This window comes from Dasypus novemcinctus, chromosome 20 (assembly GCF_030445035.2).
Source record: "Dasypus novemcinctus isolate mDasNov1 chromosome 20, mDasNov1.1.hap2, whole genome shotgun sequence".
NCBI lineage: Eukaryota > Metazoa > Chordata > Mammalia > Cingulata > Dasypodidae > Dasypus > Dasypus novemcinctus.
In genome coordinates this window covers 15353001-15367480 of record NC_080692.1, presented here as the reverse complement: position 1 = coordinate 15367480, position 14480 = coordinate 15353001, and the positions used below count along the sequence as shown (strand labels likewise).

General features: G+C 51.4%; 1 long non-coding RNA gene across 2 annotated transcripts; it reads left to right on the top strand.

Annotated features, from left to right (window-relative positions):
• The first annotated feature begins 10038 nt into the window (after positions 1-10038).
• Positions 10039-12838, top strand: LOC105744590 (uncharacterized). Of its 2 annotated transcripts, XR_001117603.2 has the most exons (4): positions 10039-10110; positions 10498-10562; positions 11025-11125; positions 12023-12838. It is a non-coding gene; the product is annotated as an uncharacterized lncRNA (long non-coding RNA). The 2 variants fall into 2 exon arrangements; XR_001117602.2 differs by having other exon boundaries at positions 11025-12838.
• The last annotated feature ends 1642 nt before the right edge of the window (positions 12839-14480 follow it).

Genomic DNA, 14480 nt, shown 5'->3' with positions numbered 1-14480 from the left:
TGGAAATGAGTACAGCATACATACAGAATATCGGGGAAGTTAGTGCCTGGTTTCCTATGGTAAGAGGCCTGCAGGCTTACCTTCTATCTTGGCACTTTCCATTGAATACGGGGCCAGTGTTATCCTGTCCACGTCTCTGGACAACTCTATAGAAACTGATTTAATTCTATTCCAGAGGCCAGAACACTGTTCTCAAATTGAAAACCAAAAATAAAAGCCCTTTCCATCCACAAGACACTTTATACTTTTCAAAAACAGTTCTTTCATTTACAAGGACTCCGGGAGGTAGGCAGAATGGGTACCATGTTCCTTGTTATGCAGATGCAGGAACTGAGAGTTAAGCCACTATTCAAGATCACCACAGTCCTGTAGCAAGGAGGTGACAGAGATGGAACTAGAAACCAGGGCTCAGACCCCAGGTCCTGCTTTCTTGCTTTCTCCAATCACATTGTTCATGACTCTTGGGATCCCAGGAGATCTGCAGAGGGAAGTAGCAGTGTTTTTAAACAGGATCTGTTTTAAAACTGGGAAGTTGGTAGAGGGAGGCTACCTTCTATGCCGTTTTCTCTAGCCTTGTCCCCTCCTTTCCAGAACTGCCAGTCAGGAAGTGCTCTCTCAGTTTGAAACGGTAGAGAGTGGTGCAGGGAATGAACCAAGATGGAAAAAAAGATTCCTCCTTCTCAGTCTTAGCTAATATGAGATTTAGCCTGGGTTCTCCAGCTCACTTTTTTTTTTAAAGATTTATTTTTTATTTCTTTCTCTCCCTTTCCCACTCTGCGCCGCCCCCCATTGTCTGCTCCCTGTGTCCATTTGCTGTGTGTTCTTCTGTGTCTGCTTGTATTCTTGTCAGCAGCACTGGGAAACTGCATCTCTTTTTGTTGCGTCATCTGGCTACGTCAGCTCTCTCTATGTGTGGCGTCACTCCTGGCCGGGCTGCACTTTTTTTGCACGGGGCAGCTCTCCTTGCAGGGAGCACTACTTGCGCGTGGGGCTCCCCTACGTGGGAGACACCCCTGCATGGCACAACACTCCTTGCGCACGTCAGCACTGCTCATAGTCCAGCTCACCACGTGGGTCAAGAATCCCTGGGTTTGAACCCTGGACCTCCCATGTGGTAGGCGGGCACTCTATCAGTCAAGCCACATCCGCTTCCCTCCAGCTAACTTTTAAAAGGATGCATTGAGCTCCCTGGCTTATGTTGAGGAGAACTTATAGTTCCTGAAAATCGGGTCCCAGCCTGCAAACTAGGGAACAAGTACTTCTAAACTAGTAAGCAAAAGCTTAACTGGAATATTCTAACCCCTGCCCTTTCTTCCTCCTCAAACACCAGACTTCTCCGGAAGCTTCTGTGAGACCCTTTATCCTCAGATTGGGCTATTACCTAGGGTCCTTTGTTTTTAGTTAGCCTCAACCAATGTGATATGATGGCTCCCTAATCCCATTACGCAGCTAACTGCTAAAATCTAAGGCCCAGCTCGGCTTCTACCTTGAGATTCAGGTTCTGCTGCCTGGTCCCCACCACTCTCCTGCCATGCACAAGCCCCTTCCCTCTTGCCCCCAGCAACATGTCCACCTCAGCCCTGATGGGTGGAGCCTCCTCTAGGAGGAGCACGAGCTGCTCCTGTACTAGAGGACTCTCCCTCACCTCTTGCCACCCCACCCCTCTCTGTCCCAAATATCAGCACTCTCCTCACTCATGGGGAACTCCGACTGCTCTGCTAAATCTGTCCTGCTCCAGCAGGCTCCAGCTCTTCAGCCAAGCAAGCCCGGGTTCTCCCCAGGCTACTACCGCTCCGGGACCAGCCTCATCCACCTGGGCCGCTCCTACGGAAGAGCTCACCCATCGCACTGGCCCCACCCAATTTGAGCCCCAGGATTGCACTGTGGCCCTTTCTGCACCATAGCTCCCCAGCTTCCTGTACGGAATGTTGACTAAACCCACCGTGCCTCCCAGCCCCAGTGGCCTACATCTCTTCCAAAGTTAATTCTCTGTCCTCATCAGAGTCCATCTTCCAGCAGTACGTGCCTCTTTCCTTCTTGAAACACCTTCTCCTCCAGACTTCTGTGCCAGCACATTCTCCTTGTGCTCCTCTACCTCCCTAGCATCTTCTCTCCTTTCCGCCCCTCCTCCCCACTTCCTCTTGCAGACCTCTAAATGCTGGAAGGCCACGAGGCTGTTTTCCCTTCTGGGAAATCTGATCCATTCTAATGGGCTTTACCATCACCAACATCACATCCCAAGGCAGCTCCCAAAGTTAGACCTCTGGTCACAATGGTTCCCCTGAGCTCCAGACTCACTATCTTCCAATTGAATAGGGAGTCTATTACATTTCACAGTAACCATGACCCAAAAGAACAATTGCTTTCCATCCCCAATCCTCTTCTCCCCTAACCTTCCCCCATCTCAGTAAATGGCATCACCATCCATCCACTCATCCTTGATCCCGCTAGTTCACTCACACCCCACGGCCACCCCATCTGTCAGCACCTCACCTCAACCTCCGCAAGGTATGCAGAATTCTACCACCTCCCACCACCCGGAAGAAGTTATGAGCTGATATAAGCTCCCTCCTCCCCGCTACACCCCATCTGGGGTCTCGCCCTGGAGGCAGTGATTTAGGAAATGTCCTCCTCGACCTTCCCCTTGGTCAATGTGTCCGCTCTGAAGGACACATCCTTCACGTGCACGTCCTTGGCATGCCCCCTGGAGCATTCGCCTTGAAAGCCTGACTCTTCTTCCTCATCCTCTGGATGCAGAATCTCCCTTAGTAGTTATAGACCTAGAGTGGGACGCTGTGCTTCAGGCCCCCAGAGGGACAGGCCTGGGTCACCTTGCTGAGTATTTAAAGTTGGTGACTATACATAGAGTATGCAGCTATTCCACTTTTGTTCTCCATAGGTCTGGGAGGAAGTGTCCTCTTCGTGGTACTTTTGTTTTTCTGGGTCTGGGTAATTTCGTTTTCTTTTCTTTTTTTTTTAGGAGTTACCAGAGATTGAACCCAGGCCCTTGTACATGGGAAGCAGGTGCTCAACCACTGAGCTACATCTACTCCCCAATGAGAGTTGGGTGTTTTGTTTGTTTTGTTTTTGTTTTTAGGAGGTACCAGGGATCGAACCTGAGACCATGGGAAGCAGGTGCTCGAGCACTTGAGCTATATCCAGCTTGGGGAGAGATTCCCCTGGCCTCTGCGTCTCTCCCTCCTCTCCCCTGCCTCTGCTGGAGTCAGCTGTGGGAACTCCCCCCTCTCCACTGTGAAGTCAGTCCCCACAGCTGCAGCTCCAGGCCCCTCCCCAGGAGGGCTGAGCGATGAGCTCAGGAAGGCTGGGGCTGCACCTCCTCGGAGGGACTATTGCTCTCTCCCTTCAGGCCCCATTCTCTGCAGCTCCAACTACAACTGTCAACTGAACGTGCCTTGAGAGGTGACAGCCAGCTCCCCCTCCACTCCTGGAAACTGCTCCAGGGCTGGAAAAGTGTCTGCTATCTGCCATCGCTGACCTTTGCTAACCATCAGCAGAGGACTTGCCTGTCCTCTGCCCTGCCAGCCCCAGCACGCCTCAGCCCCCAGGGCCCCACTAGGTTCTCTCCATCTTGGGTGGTTTCCAGGTATGAGCTCAGCCCTCCGTTCCTCACCCAACCGTGTAGAGAAACGCGTGGATTCGGGATGACTGGGGGAAGGGAGGTGGACGCAGGGAAGAAATTGAAAAGGCAGAGAGGGCCAGAGGTGTCCTAGGGCTGCCTTTCTTAGAGAGGGGGCTGAAGGGTGGGACTCGAGCTTTCACGTTTTCTTCTGCTTTCCCTCATGTTTCAAAGGCTCAGGTAACTACCTCTCCATGCGCGGAGGGGAGGAGGGAGTTCCGCACAAAATCTCTGCTCCAGAGGATTATATAATCTAAAACAGGCGGCAGGGAAACAGGCCTCAGGACAAATTCTGAACAGGCTCACAGACTAAACGTTTCAATAAATAGCTTCTCTTTTTCCATAGCATCAAAGGTCCGCGTACATTTTACTGGGTGGCAGATGTGGCTGAAAACTCAAAACAGTCTTTAAGCTGGGGGTGATAGGGCAGGCTCGTGAGTCACGCGTGTTCTTTTCAGACCTGAGCGCACAGACCTCAGTAGGTAGTGTACTTTTCCAAAACAAAGGAAAATGACACAGTGGCATATAAATGCACACTCGTGAGCCCACTCCCTCTGAGAGCAGTTGGGGAGGGGGCCTTCAAACTATTAACGTATGTTTGCCTTCAGAGAAGGTCCACGAAATTATCCTTTCCACAAATGGAAAATACGTCCATCATTCTCGGCTGTTCTGACATTATTATCAGATCCTCAAGGCCTGAAATGCCGAATAACTTTTTTTATTATGTTTTTATCATTGTAACCAATAGGCGCGGGCATTAATGTTCACCTGCCTAACAGAAGTCTTTCAAAGGATGGGACATTGTCCGTTGGTTTTGGAAGGTTCTGGAATTAGAACACATTAGAGAAGCGACATCCTAACCCTGGCAATGCCCAGACCCTTGAGTCCCCCTGACAAGCCAGGCTGGCTTGTGGCTCTGTGCTGTCGCTCATAGGGTTTCTTCCCGTCTGGAAGGCCATTCGGCCTTCTCTCTCCTCTCCCTCTGCCTGGTGGCACCAAATTTATCCTTCCAGTCTCAGCAAAGCACCACTTTTCCAGGCAGCCACCTCTGGTTGGCCCTGCAGAACCATCATTCTCTCTACGTGGTCCGCCCCCATGCCACCCAGGCGTCATTGCTTCCTCTGAGATACTTATCACCTTCTCCACTGGTCTATCCATAAGCTTATCAGCCTTTGTGTCCCCAACACTTTGCCTGACATGGAGAATGTGCTCAAAACTTGTTTGCTGAATGAACCATAATGGTCGTATCATTTTAGCTCTGCGTTAGCAGGAGTCAACACAAGCTGATCAAGGACACAGGGACTGGTAGATGTGAGACAGTCCTGGGGAAGCCAGCCTTCAAGATGGCCCCTGGAGATCCACACCTCCTGGTGTCCACACCCTTCCCACAAAGCAAGGGTGGAACTGCATGGTCTAGAGAACAGAGAGGCAGCGACAAGATGTGACTTCCAAGGTCAGGTGATGGAAGACATTGTCCCTTCTGCCTTGGATCACCTACTCTGGAGGAAGCCAGTTGCCACTGTTGTAAGGACAGTCAAGCAGCCCTGTGGGGAAGTCCATGGGAGAAGGAAGGTAGGCCTCCTGCCGACAGCCAGCGCCAGCTTGCCTGGCAGGTGAGGGCGCCATCTTGGAAGCCAATTCTCCAACCCCGATTGAGCCTCCAGACAAGTGCAGCCCCACCCAGCTGACCACTGGACTTCACGGAAGATGCTGAGCCAGATCTGCTCTGCTAATGTGCTCTCAGGGTAATGTTTATTGTTGCCTTAAGCTTAAATTTTTATGTAAGATGTTAGTTATGCAGCAATCGATAACTAATACAAGTCCTCAAAGCTGGCTAGGTTGTAGCTTCCGTGGACAGAAGCACAGGAGAAAGCCAGGCCAGCAAGGGTTCACTGGTGCCCAAAGATTTGGATTAAACCAGAGGAGACAAATAAGGGTTAATTTCAGGAAGAGAAACCAAGGCTCATTTCCTGGGGCCCAAACTAGAGGCCCAAAGTCACATAAATATTCATCAGGCATTGCTTGTGGCCAGAGGCCCGCAGCCTGCCCCCTCCGTCCCCGATCATCGACCCTAGTGGGCAGAAGCAAATAAGCCAATCTTGAGTCCCCATTTTACTCAATAGCTCTTCATTTTACAGTGGGGCAAACAGATCTGGGAAGAGAAACGACTTATTGATGGTTATACAGCTGGTTGCAGTGGCTGCAGAGAGAGAGTCCAATTCATATTATCAGTAAGCATGTTACTATACAGGCTCTGGAATTAGAATGCATTTCTACCCACAGATGGATGGAGCAGCATTTTTGCTAGCTCTCTTTTCCTCTCTCTCTCCCCTTCCTTCCTCCTCTCCTTCTCTTCTTTCCCTCTCCATCCCCCGTCCCCAGCATTCTCCCACACACAGAATGTTTCTGATCATCCTAATCCCTGATGCATAACAGTGAAAGATGTGCCAAACACGTGGACATTTTGCTTCAACAACACTACCGATAACAAGTATCATTTATTTGGCATCCACTACTTTCCATACCACCCACCCCCATATTGGAAGGTTCAGGAAAACTTCATAACCACAGGCCTCCAGTCTGTCCCTTTGCTTCCTGGCTCTGTCTTGCACTGAGAGGGACCTCGGGTGTGCCCTGGCCCACACATCCAAGTTCTGTCCATAACCCCTCTTCTCCCTCCCCTCCTCATCCCCTACAAACGCCAGCCCTTGGGCCTGATGTGTGAGTGGCAGGGACCCCATCCACAGCCAGAAGCAAACACAGGGAAGAGGACTGAGCAGGCCATGGACGTAGCCATGGGGCCATGTGGTCTGGGAATTCTAGGGCTCCCCATACCAGGAGAATGATCTAGAAGTGGGGACGGGAGACCCGACTGGCCTGTCCACTCGGCCCAGAAGACCCCAGACTCCTTGTGGGGAGGAGAGGGGTTGGCAGAGGGCCACTTTGCCCAGAGCAGGGAGCCCAGCTTTCCAGATCAAAGGAGAGGTACATTTCCAATCACTTTAAATACGACCTTATTTTACTTAGGATTAGAATGTGGAGACTGAAAGCTTCAGTGATCTGATCAAGTTCACTCAGTCGCAGAGCCAAGACGTGCACCTAGTTCAGTCTGACCAGGAAGTCTTGGGGTCACTGGTCCTGGGGACAGAGCCTTCCTAAAAGTTTAGGCTAACAGTATGGGGTTGTGGCCTGACCAATGCCCCTGGATGGGAGAGGGAGGAAAAACTAAGTGGTTTCCAAGTGGGTGGAATTGCATTTGGAACCCTAATGTGTTCTGGACAGGACCAGGCTCCAGCACCCCTAAGCCCTGCAGGGCTATCTAGCCATCCTTTGAGGCCACTACAGGATGCAGGGAGCAGCCACACTGCTCGGTGGGGAGCCTGGAAGGAGTGCTTCCAATGAGGTTGTCTTAGTTTGCCACGCTGCTATGACAAATATCACACACTGGTTGGCTTAAGCAACAGGAATCTATTGGCTCAGTTTTGGAGGTAGGAAGTCCAAAATCAAGGTGTCAGTAAGGCCATGCTTTCTCCAAAGTCTGTAGCATCTGGTGGTAGCAGATCTCTGTCACAGGGCCATCTCTCTCTCTGGTATCTCCTACTTCTGGCTCCTACTTCTGTGGCCAGTCTCCTCTGCTTTTAAGGACTTCAGTCACATTGGATTAAGACCACCCTCAATCAGTTTGGACACACCTCAACTAATAATAGCATTTTCAAGGGTCCTATTTACAAATAGGTTTGCCTATTTTTTGGTGGGGGGACATATGTCAGTCCCCAACAGAGGTTGTCCTTGGATTCTGCCCCAGCTGCAGGTCCCACGAGGCCCTTTTGATCTAACTCTTGTGTTTTCTGAAGAGCTTAAGACTGAGCTGCTTCACCTTGGCTTTTCTAAGGTCCTTGGCCTGGAAGGTTCCGAGAGGACTCACTGTCTGGAGCAGGAGCTAGACTGATTCTGCTGAGGGTCCCAAAGGAATGGCCTCAGCCTGCCAGGAGTCTCCTCCTCCTGCGGTCAAGGGACATAGGAGAAAGGCCACCAGGCCACACTGAGAAAGTTGCTTTAGTGGATTGGTCGTAAAGCGAAGTCCGCAAAGCCCATGCTCTTGAAGATCCACAATTGTCTGGTTCAAATTTCATGGATGTGGTGGCCGACATGAGGCATCAGTCATCACTCATTGGTGCAAACTTTAATTCTGTGCATTCATAAAAATGCCTTGTTCATAGTTAATAACTTTATCGCTATAAATATAACTACATTTCTGTTATTTTGTCATGAGGGAATGGCTGGAGACTTATTGTCGCTGAATGTCGGGGTAGAGTTGGAATGGTCTGACCTAGACTCACATAGGCTGCATATTCTTGAAGTTTCCTTTGATAATACGGACACACACATGACAGCAGACATCTCAAAGAGAAGCAGTGAGCCCCCAGGCCCAGAGCTTGAGGCCCACGGGACTGTCAAGAGGCCGGGGACAGATGTAACAAGCAGGGGCTGCAGACATTAGCCACGAGCTGGAGTTACAAGCACAGACGGGTGCTGGGGTTTGTAAGGGAGCTGCTTGGCCCACAGCACGCTCTCTCATGCACCCCAGGGTGAGAAAGGAGCTGTGGGGATTTACTGATTGCGCTGGGGTGGGGGATTCTCCTAGGAAAAGCCAGAAGTCCAAGGCTTTATAAGTTGTTGTTGTACATTTGACCTTGGAAAATAAATTTATACTAATAAATAGCCACTCCTCTCTGGGGACCTTGGCATATGATTCTATTTTTAAAAAGCATTTCACTGCTAAAAGTTTGAAGTTCACTGGACTAGCCAGCTGCATGACCAAAACTAAAGGAATTCACATGATCTTAACGAAGATTTTCAGATAAAGTCCAGGCCATCAGACGTGAAAGTATTTCAGTCAGGACCCTTACCCGGGGAGTGCTCCCTGCTTGGATCTACTTTAACACCTCCCAGGGACCCTTCAAGGCTGACCGATTCAAGAGCACCTCCACTCACACACAGCCCCACCTACACACATGCAGGCGCACACGTACACACTCATGCACACACACACAGCATTCACGCACATATACACACTCATATATACACATGCAGGCACACGTACACACACTCATGCGCACACACACAGCGTTCACCCACATATACACACTCATATACACATGCAGGCACACACGTACACACACTCATGCACACACACACAGCGTTCACCCACATATACACACTCATATACACACATGCAGGCACACACGTACACACACTCATGCACACACACAGCATTCACTCACACATACACACTCACACATACATGCAGGCACACACGTACACACACTCATGCACACACAGCATTCACTCACATATACACACTCACATATACACACATGCAGGCACACACGTACACACACTCATGCACACACACACTGCATTCACCCACATATACACATTCATATATACACACATGCAGGCACACACGTACATACACTCATGCACACACACAGCGTTCACTCACATATACACACTCATATATACACACTTGCAGGCACACACGTACACACACTCATGCACACACACACAGCGTTCACTCACATATACACACTCACACATACACACATGCAGGCACACACGTACACACACTCATGCACACACACAGCATTCACTCACATATAACACACACATACACACATGCAGGCGCACACACACACCCACAAAATGCACACGTTCACCTACCCACATATACTCACTCAAGTGCACACATATCTACACTCATGCACACACACACGCCAACAGCACTCACATACACATACACACATGCAGGTGCACGCACACAAATGCACACACACACGTACACATGTGTACACATACTCACACGTGCTGTCTCGCACTCCTCCCTCCCCCACCCCAGCCCGCCTCCCTGACAGAGGCTCTCTGTCCTCAGGTGAGTTCTCTTGACTGGGTGGCCTGTAGCCTTTGGGGATACGGCCTGGGAAGCTGTCCCCAGGGGTGGACTCCTCGCCTCGAGTCTGCGCTACCCTCTGTCTGAGGACCCTAACTCTCGAAGGAAGTGGTCCCTCCCCTTTCCTGCCTGCCCTTCCAGAGCCCACCAGGAAGGCTGTGCATTTCACCCAGGAGACCCCTCCATGAGCCACATCTGGGCAGCTCTAGCTTTCCCACAGGCTTTGTCAGGTGGTCCGCAAGACCCCTTAAACCCATCTCCCCACCCCGTTCTTGGCCTGGACAGGGCTCCCACCTCCCCATCGTTGCTCAGGCTGAAGTCTCTGGAGACCGAGGCTCTCCAGGGCGAGGGCTGGCCAGCCCTGACCACTTTGCTCTCTTGCGGCTGGGGCAGCACACCTGGGAAGAGGTCCAGAGAAGGCCCCACCCTGCCACGTGACCCCAGGGAATCAGCCTGCCCCTCGGCCCCTGCACACTAGGCTTCTAGAGGGAGAAACTTCTAGGGCGCCAAGGGGCTTCCAAAGGTGAGTGAGGCCAAGCCCAGGGCCCCAGCGCTGACCAGGCGTGGGGCGACCCTGTGCTTCTGTATCCTGCTCATACAGAGATCTCTCCCCACGTCCCCCCTAAATCTCTCCTGCAGCCTTTTAAGCTGACCTTCTCTCTCCAGCCTCCCTGGGCCTGGCCAGGCAGAGCTCTCTCTGCTTGCCTCACTTCAGCCCAAACAGGACAGATTCAACCGTCTTCCTGCTTCTCCTTTGGGTGGGATGAAACGTCGTGGTTAAAGTCGGGTTACAACCACAGGTTCTTTTCTCGAGGAGCAAAAAGAGACGCTTTCTCTTTTCTGAAAATCTCTACTGAAATGGATCCGAATATTTGGGTCTGTAATCTTCACAAGGTCCTTTCTGTGGCAGGGGCTGGACTTTTCCCTCTTGGCATGGCCGTGGCCGCTCCTCTGGGCTGTGTGTCCCTGCCCGAGGTAAGCCTCTGTGCCAGGAAGGGCCCCCAGAGGGGGGCACGGGCTGGGGAAGGCTGGGGCTCCCCGACTCCCTGTCTCCCCAGGCTTGGGGCTCTGTGAGCACTCTCCACTGGGCTGGGGGGGGCAGTCTATGTAGGTTAAGTTCTCTTCCAGTACCCCCCACTGTTTCTATTCTCTCCCTCCCTTCCTTTCCCTCCCTCTCTCTCCTCTTCCCCTACCCCCACCTGGTCTGTCTCTCCTTCTGACTCTTTCTCTCTCTCCCTCTCCCTCCCTCTGTCTCCCCCCTCCTTTTCTCGTCCCCTTTCTCTCCCCCTCTCCCTCCTTCTCTCCCCCCACCCTCTCTCTTTCCCTTCCCCACCTCCTCTCTCTCTCTTCCTCCTCTTTCTCCCTCAGTCTCCCTTCCTCTTCTCACTCTCCAGTTTGCTTACACCCTGTCTCCATCACACCCTGTTTTTCTCTCAGGTTCTACATGGGGAACCCTGGTCAAGCCTGTCCTCGCTGAGGCCTCGTCTCCTCCTCGGTAAAACAAGGGGTTTAGTGCCATCCAGTCTCCAAAAATTCAGGTATTGGAGTCCTACCCCTACAATTTTGCATATCGTTATACTTTATCACCTCAATACTTTTAAAATCTACACTTCCTATTTAGCAAATGCCTTTTAAGTGGGTGCTTTATGTCCTCACTACAAATGGAAAACCCTTCCCTTGCTATAAACAGAAGGAAACGGGAACAATAGACTTAAATCAAAATAATGCTCCTCAGTTGGGCCCCGAGAGACGCTTTTGCCCCTGACAGGGAGCCTGCTCTCTCCTCAGCTGGTGGAGCTCAAGCTCGAGCAAACGCTGGGTTCTGAGAGCCTTGTTGCCCCTTTCAGAGCTTTATTTACTCTTCTCTGTTTCTTTCCCCCTCTCCTTGCTGCTTTCTGTGCCCCTGCAGTTATAACCCACACGTAAGCCAGGCCTCGGGCCTGCAAGCGCGTGTTTTCAAAGGTGCTCTCTGCCACAGCGGCCCACGGGGCCGGCCTGTCTGGGAGAGATAAAGGGCTGTTTCCAAAGCGCCTCCCCACTGGCCCCCGACAGATAGCCCAGCACTTCCTGACAGGAAACGGCCCTTCTGCCTCCCGGAAAAGGGAAAATGCAGAGAGGGAGGTGGAGCAACCCCAGGGACTCGGGCCAGGGCTCTGATCAGCAGGAGGAAAGAGCGCCACGCGGCCCGGAAAACTAAAGCCCGAGAAGACACACAGCCCCCAGCCCTGACCTTGGCACTTGCGCCGTGTTTTACCAGGTTCAAAGGGCTTTTTGACTCTTGATGGTGCCTGTGGAGAAAGAGATACTGCAATCTCCATTTTACAAATGAGGCTCTGCAGGGCTGGCTCAGCTGGGTCCACAGACACAAACCATTACCTTGAACCCTCTTCTGATAGGAGCTCTTTTTTTTTTCTCTCCTTCCCGTCGCATTCGAGCTGCTTAAACTGCGGTCAAGGTCTCTGCCAAGCCCCTATGATGAAGCGTCTGCTTCTTCACCACCACCTCCGTCCCCTCCTTCTCCATCGAATGGATGGCCCGGACCCTTCCAGAACTTGGGCTAAGACCTCCAAGGGCACCAACGAAGGTGGTCTACGGGAAGAGGAGGGGAATCTGGGTCTGTTTCAGGTCACTGCCTGCTGCCTCTGAGGCTGCCCGCCCACCCCTGGCCTGCCTCCCACTGGTAGCGCTTCCCCCAGTTTCCTCTCCTCACGCTGGGCGGGGGCCCCTGCCTACCTCCCCCGCCCTTTCCTCCTGCCACAGCCCCCAGAGGGCAACTGAGTCTCGGTCAGACTTAAGTCCTGCCAATCAACCCCACTGCAACCTGACTCAGGCGAGCCCACTGTGAGGGGAGACCCTTGAAGGACGCTGTGGTGGATGGAGTACGTACCCCGATTTGGGCATGTTCTTCATCTTAATCCACCTTCCTGTGGGTGTATAAAGGATCTCTTGAAGATGTGTGAATGAGGATTACTGGAGTCCTTTCTGAGCAGCAAAAATTCAGACATAGTCAGAGAAAGTCATGGAAAGAGCCAGGAGCCGGAAGCTAGAAGTCAACGAACCCAGAAGAGAAAGGAGAGGGCATCACCACGTGGCACGAGGAAGGGGTACAAGCCAAAGAGCCCCTAGGATCTCAGGCAGCCATGACCAGAACGTTACAGACTTGGGGGAGAAGGCGTCGCCTTGCTGACCCCTCAAGTTGGGACTTCAAACCTCAAAACCATGAGCCAATAAACTCCCCTTGTCTAAGTCAATGTGGTATTGCGTGGTATTTGTCACAGCAGCCTGGCAAACTAAGGCAGATGCTGAGGGCTAAACCTGAGCCTGCAGAGTCCTGTCCTCTGCTGAGGTTCTCTGGTTGCCCTTTTCAGAGCCCAAGCAAGAATCCAGAGGCCCTACCTCAAGACTCGCCTTCTCTTACCCAAAAGCAGTAAGTACGGCTAAGCTGAAGATAGAAATCTAGGCTCGGCCAAAATTCCTGACTGGCTCCTTCTGGGCCTCAGATTTAGTGACCTCGGTGGCCTGGGGAGTTTCTATCTTCACCAAACACCAGCATCTTTTAGCCGGAGGGGTCTTTAAACAATTCTAGTCCTATGGCTCTCAACTCTTCCCACTTATTTTTTCCCTATAAGATTCTTTCTACCAAACAAACCACAGTTGTGGCCTGAAGGTTTATTGTTTTCCCAATTTGTATTGATGAGGGGCATGAGAGCGGCCCGTCAGACCTCTGGGCAGCAAGAACCTGAGGGAAACCCTCCTCAACAGTCATCACATTTGGAAGTAAGTGCTTGACATTTCCAGAGCTGCCAGTAACAAATTACCACAAACGTAGAGGTTTAAAACAGCAGAAGTGTATTCCCTCACAGTTCAGGAGGTCAGAAGGCCAAAACCAAGGTGTCAGCAAGCTTGGTTGCTTCTGGGGGCTCTGAGGGAGAAGCCGTTTCCTGCCTCTCTCCTGGCTCCTGGGGGGCTGGTGATCCTTGGCCTCCATCTTCAGTCACCTGCCGTCTCCCGAGTGACCTCCATGTCTGACTCCCTTTCTTTTCTCTTATAAAGACAAAAGTCACCCTAAAGCCAGGATGAATTTTACCTCAAGATCCTTAAATGTACCTGCAGAGACCCTGTTGCCAACAAGGCCACATTCACAGGTACTGGGAGTCAGGGCTTGCCCCTGTCTTTTTGGGGAGATGTAATTCAACCCACTCCACCACTGGACTGTAAGCTCCCTGTGGGCGCAGGCTGTGTCTCTCTTGCTCACCATTCTATCTTCAGTGCCTTAGCTGTTGTTACTCAAAAAAGCATTTATTGTATAAATGAATAAAGTTCTACTCAAAGGCAAAGAAGCTTGACCTTGTTCTCCAGTGTGTGTAAAGGAGGTTTCTGATATACTTTCTGAAATACAGTAGAAGACTATTTCTCTGGGAGAACAAGAAACATAATAACAGTTATTTAAGGGACTCTTAAAATGAGCATCTATCCCGGCATCTGTGCCATCTTAAATAGCAGAGCACAGCTGTGAGGTAGAAGGCTGGGGCTGCATAATCGCCTGGCCAAGGAAGGTCTGTGGATGAGGTCCCATGTGATGCTCTGGAGCTAGGAACTCCTGAAAAGCATGATTTTAGACTTAATCCAGCCCTGTGGGTGTGAACTCTTATAAATAGGACCTTTTGGTGAGGTTATTTCAGTGAAGGTGTGGCCCAAATGGATCAAGATGGGTGTTACTCCTATTAGTGAAGGCTCCGTAAGGAAGCCACAGAGAGAGGAAAACTAGAGGGAGCACCTGAAGCTGAACAGAGAAAGGAGAGTCCAAGAGACACCACCCTGTGACAGATAAGCCAAGGACCAAGCATCATTTTCATCACAGTCTTCTGGGAGAAAGCCATTGTCTTGATGACT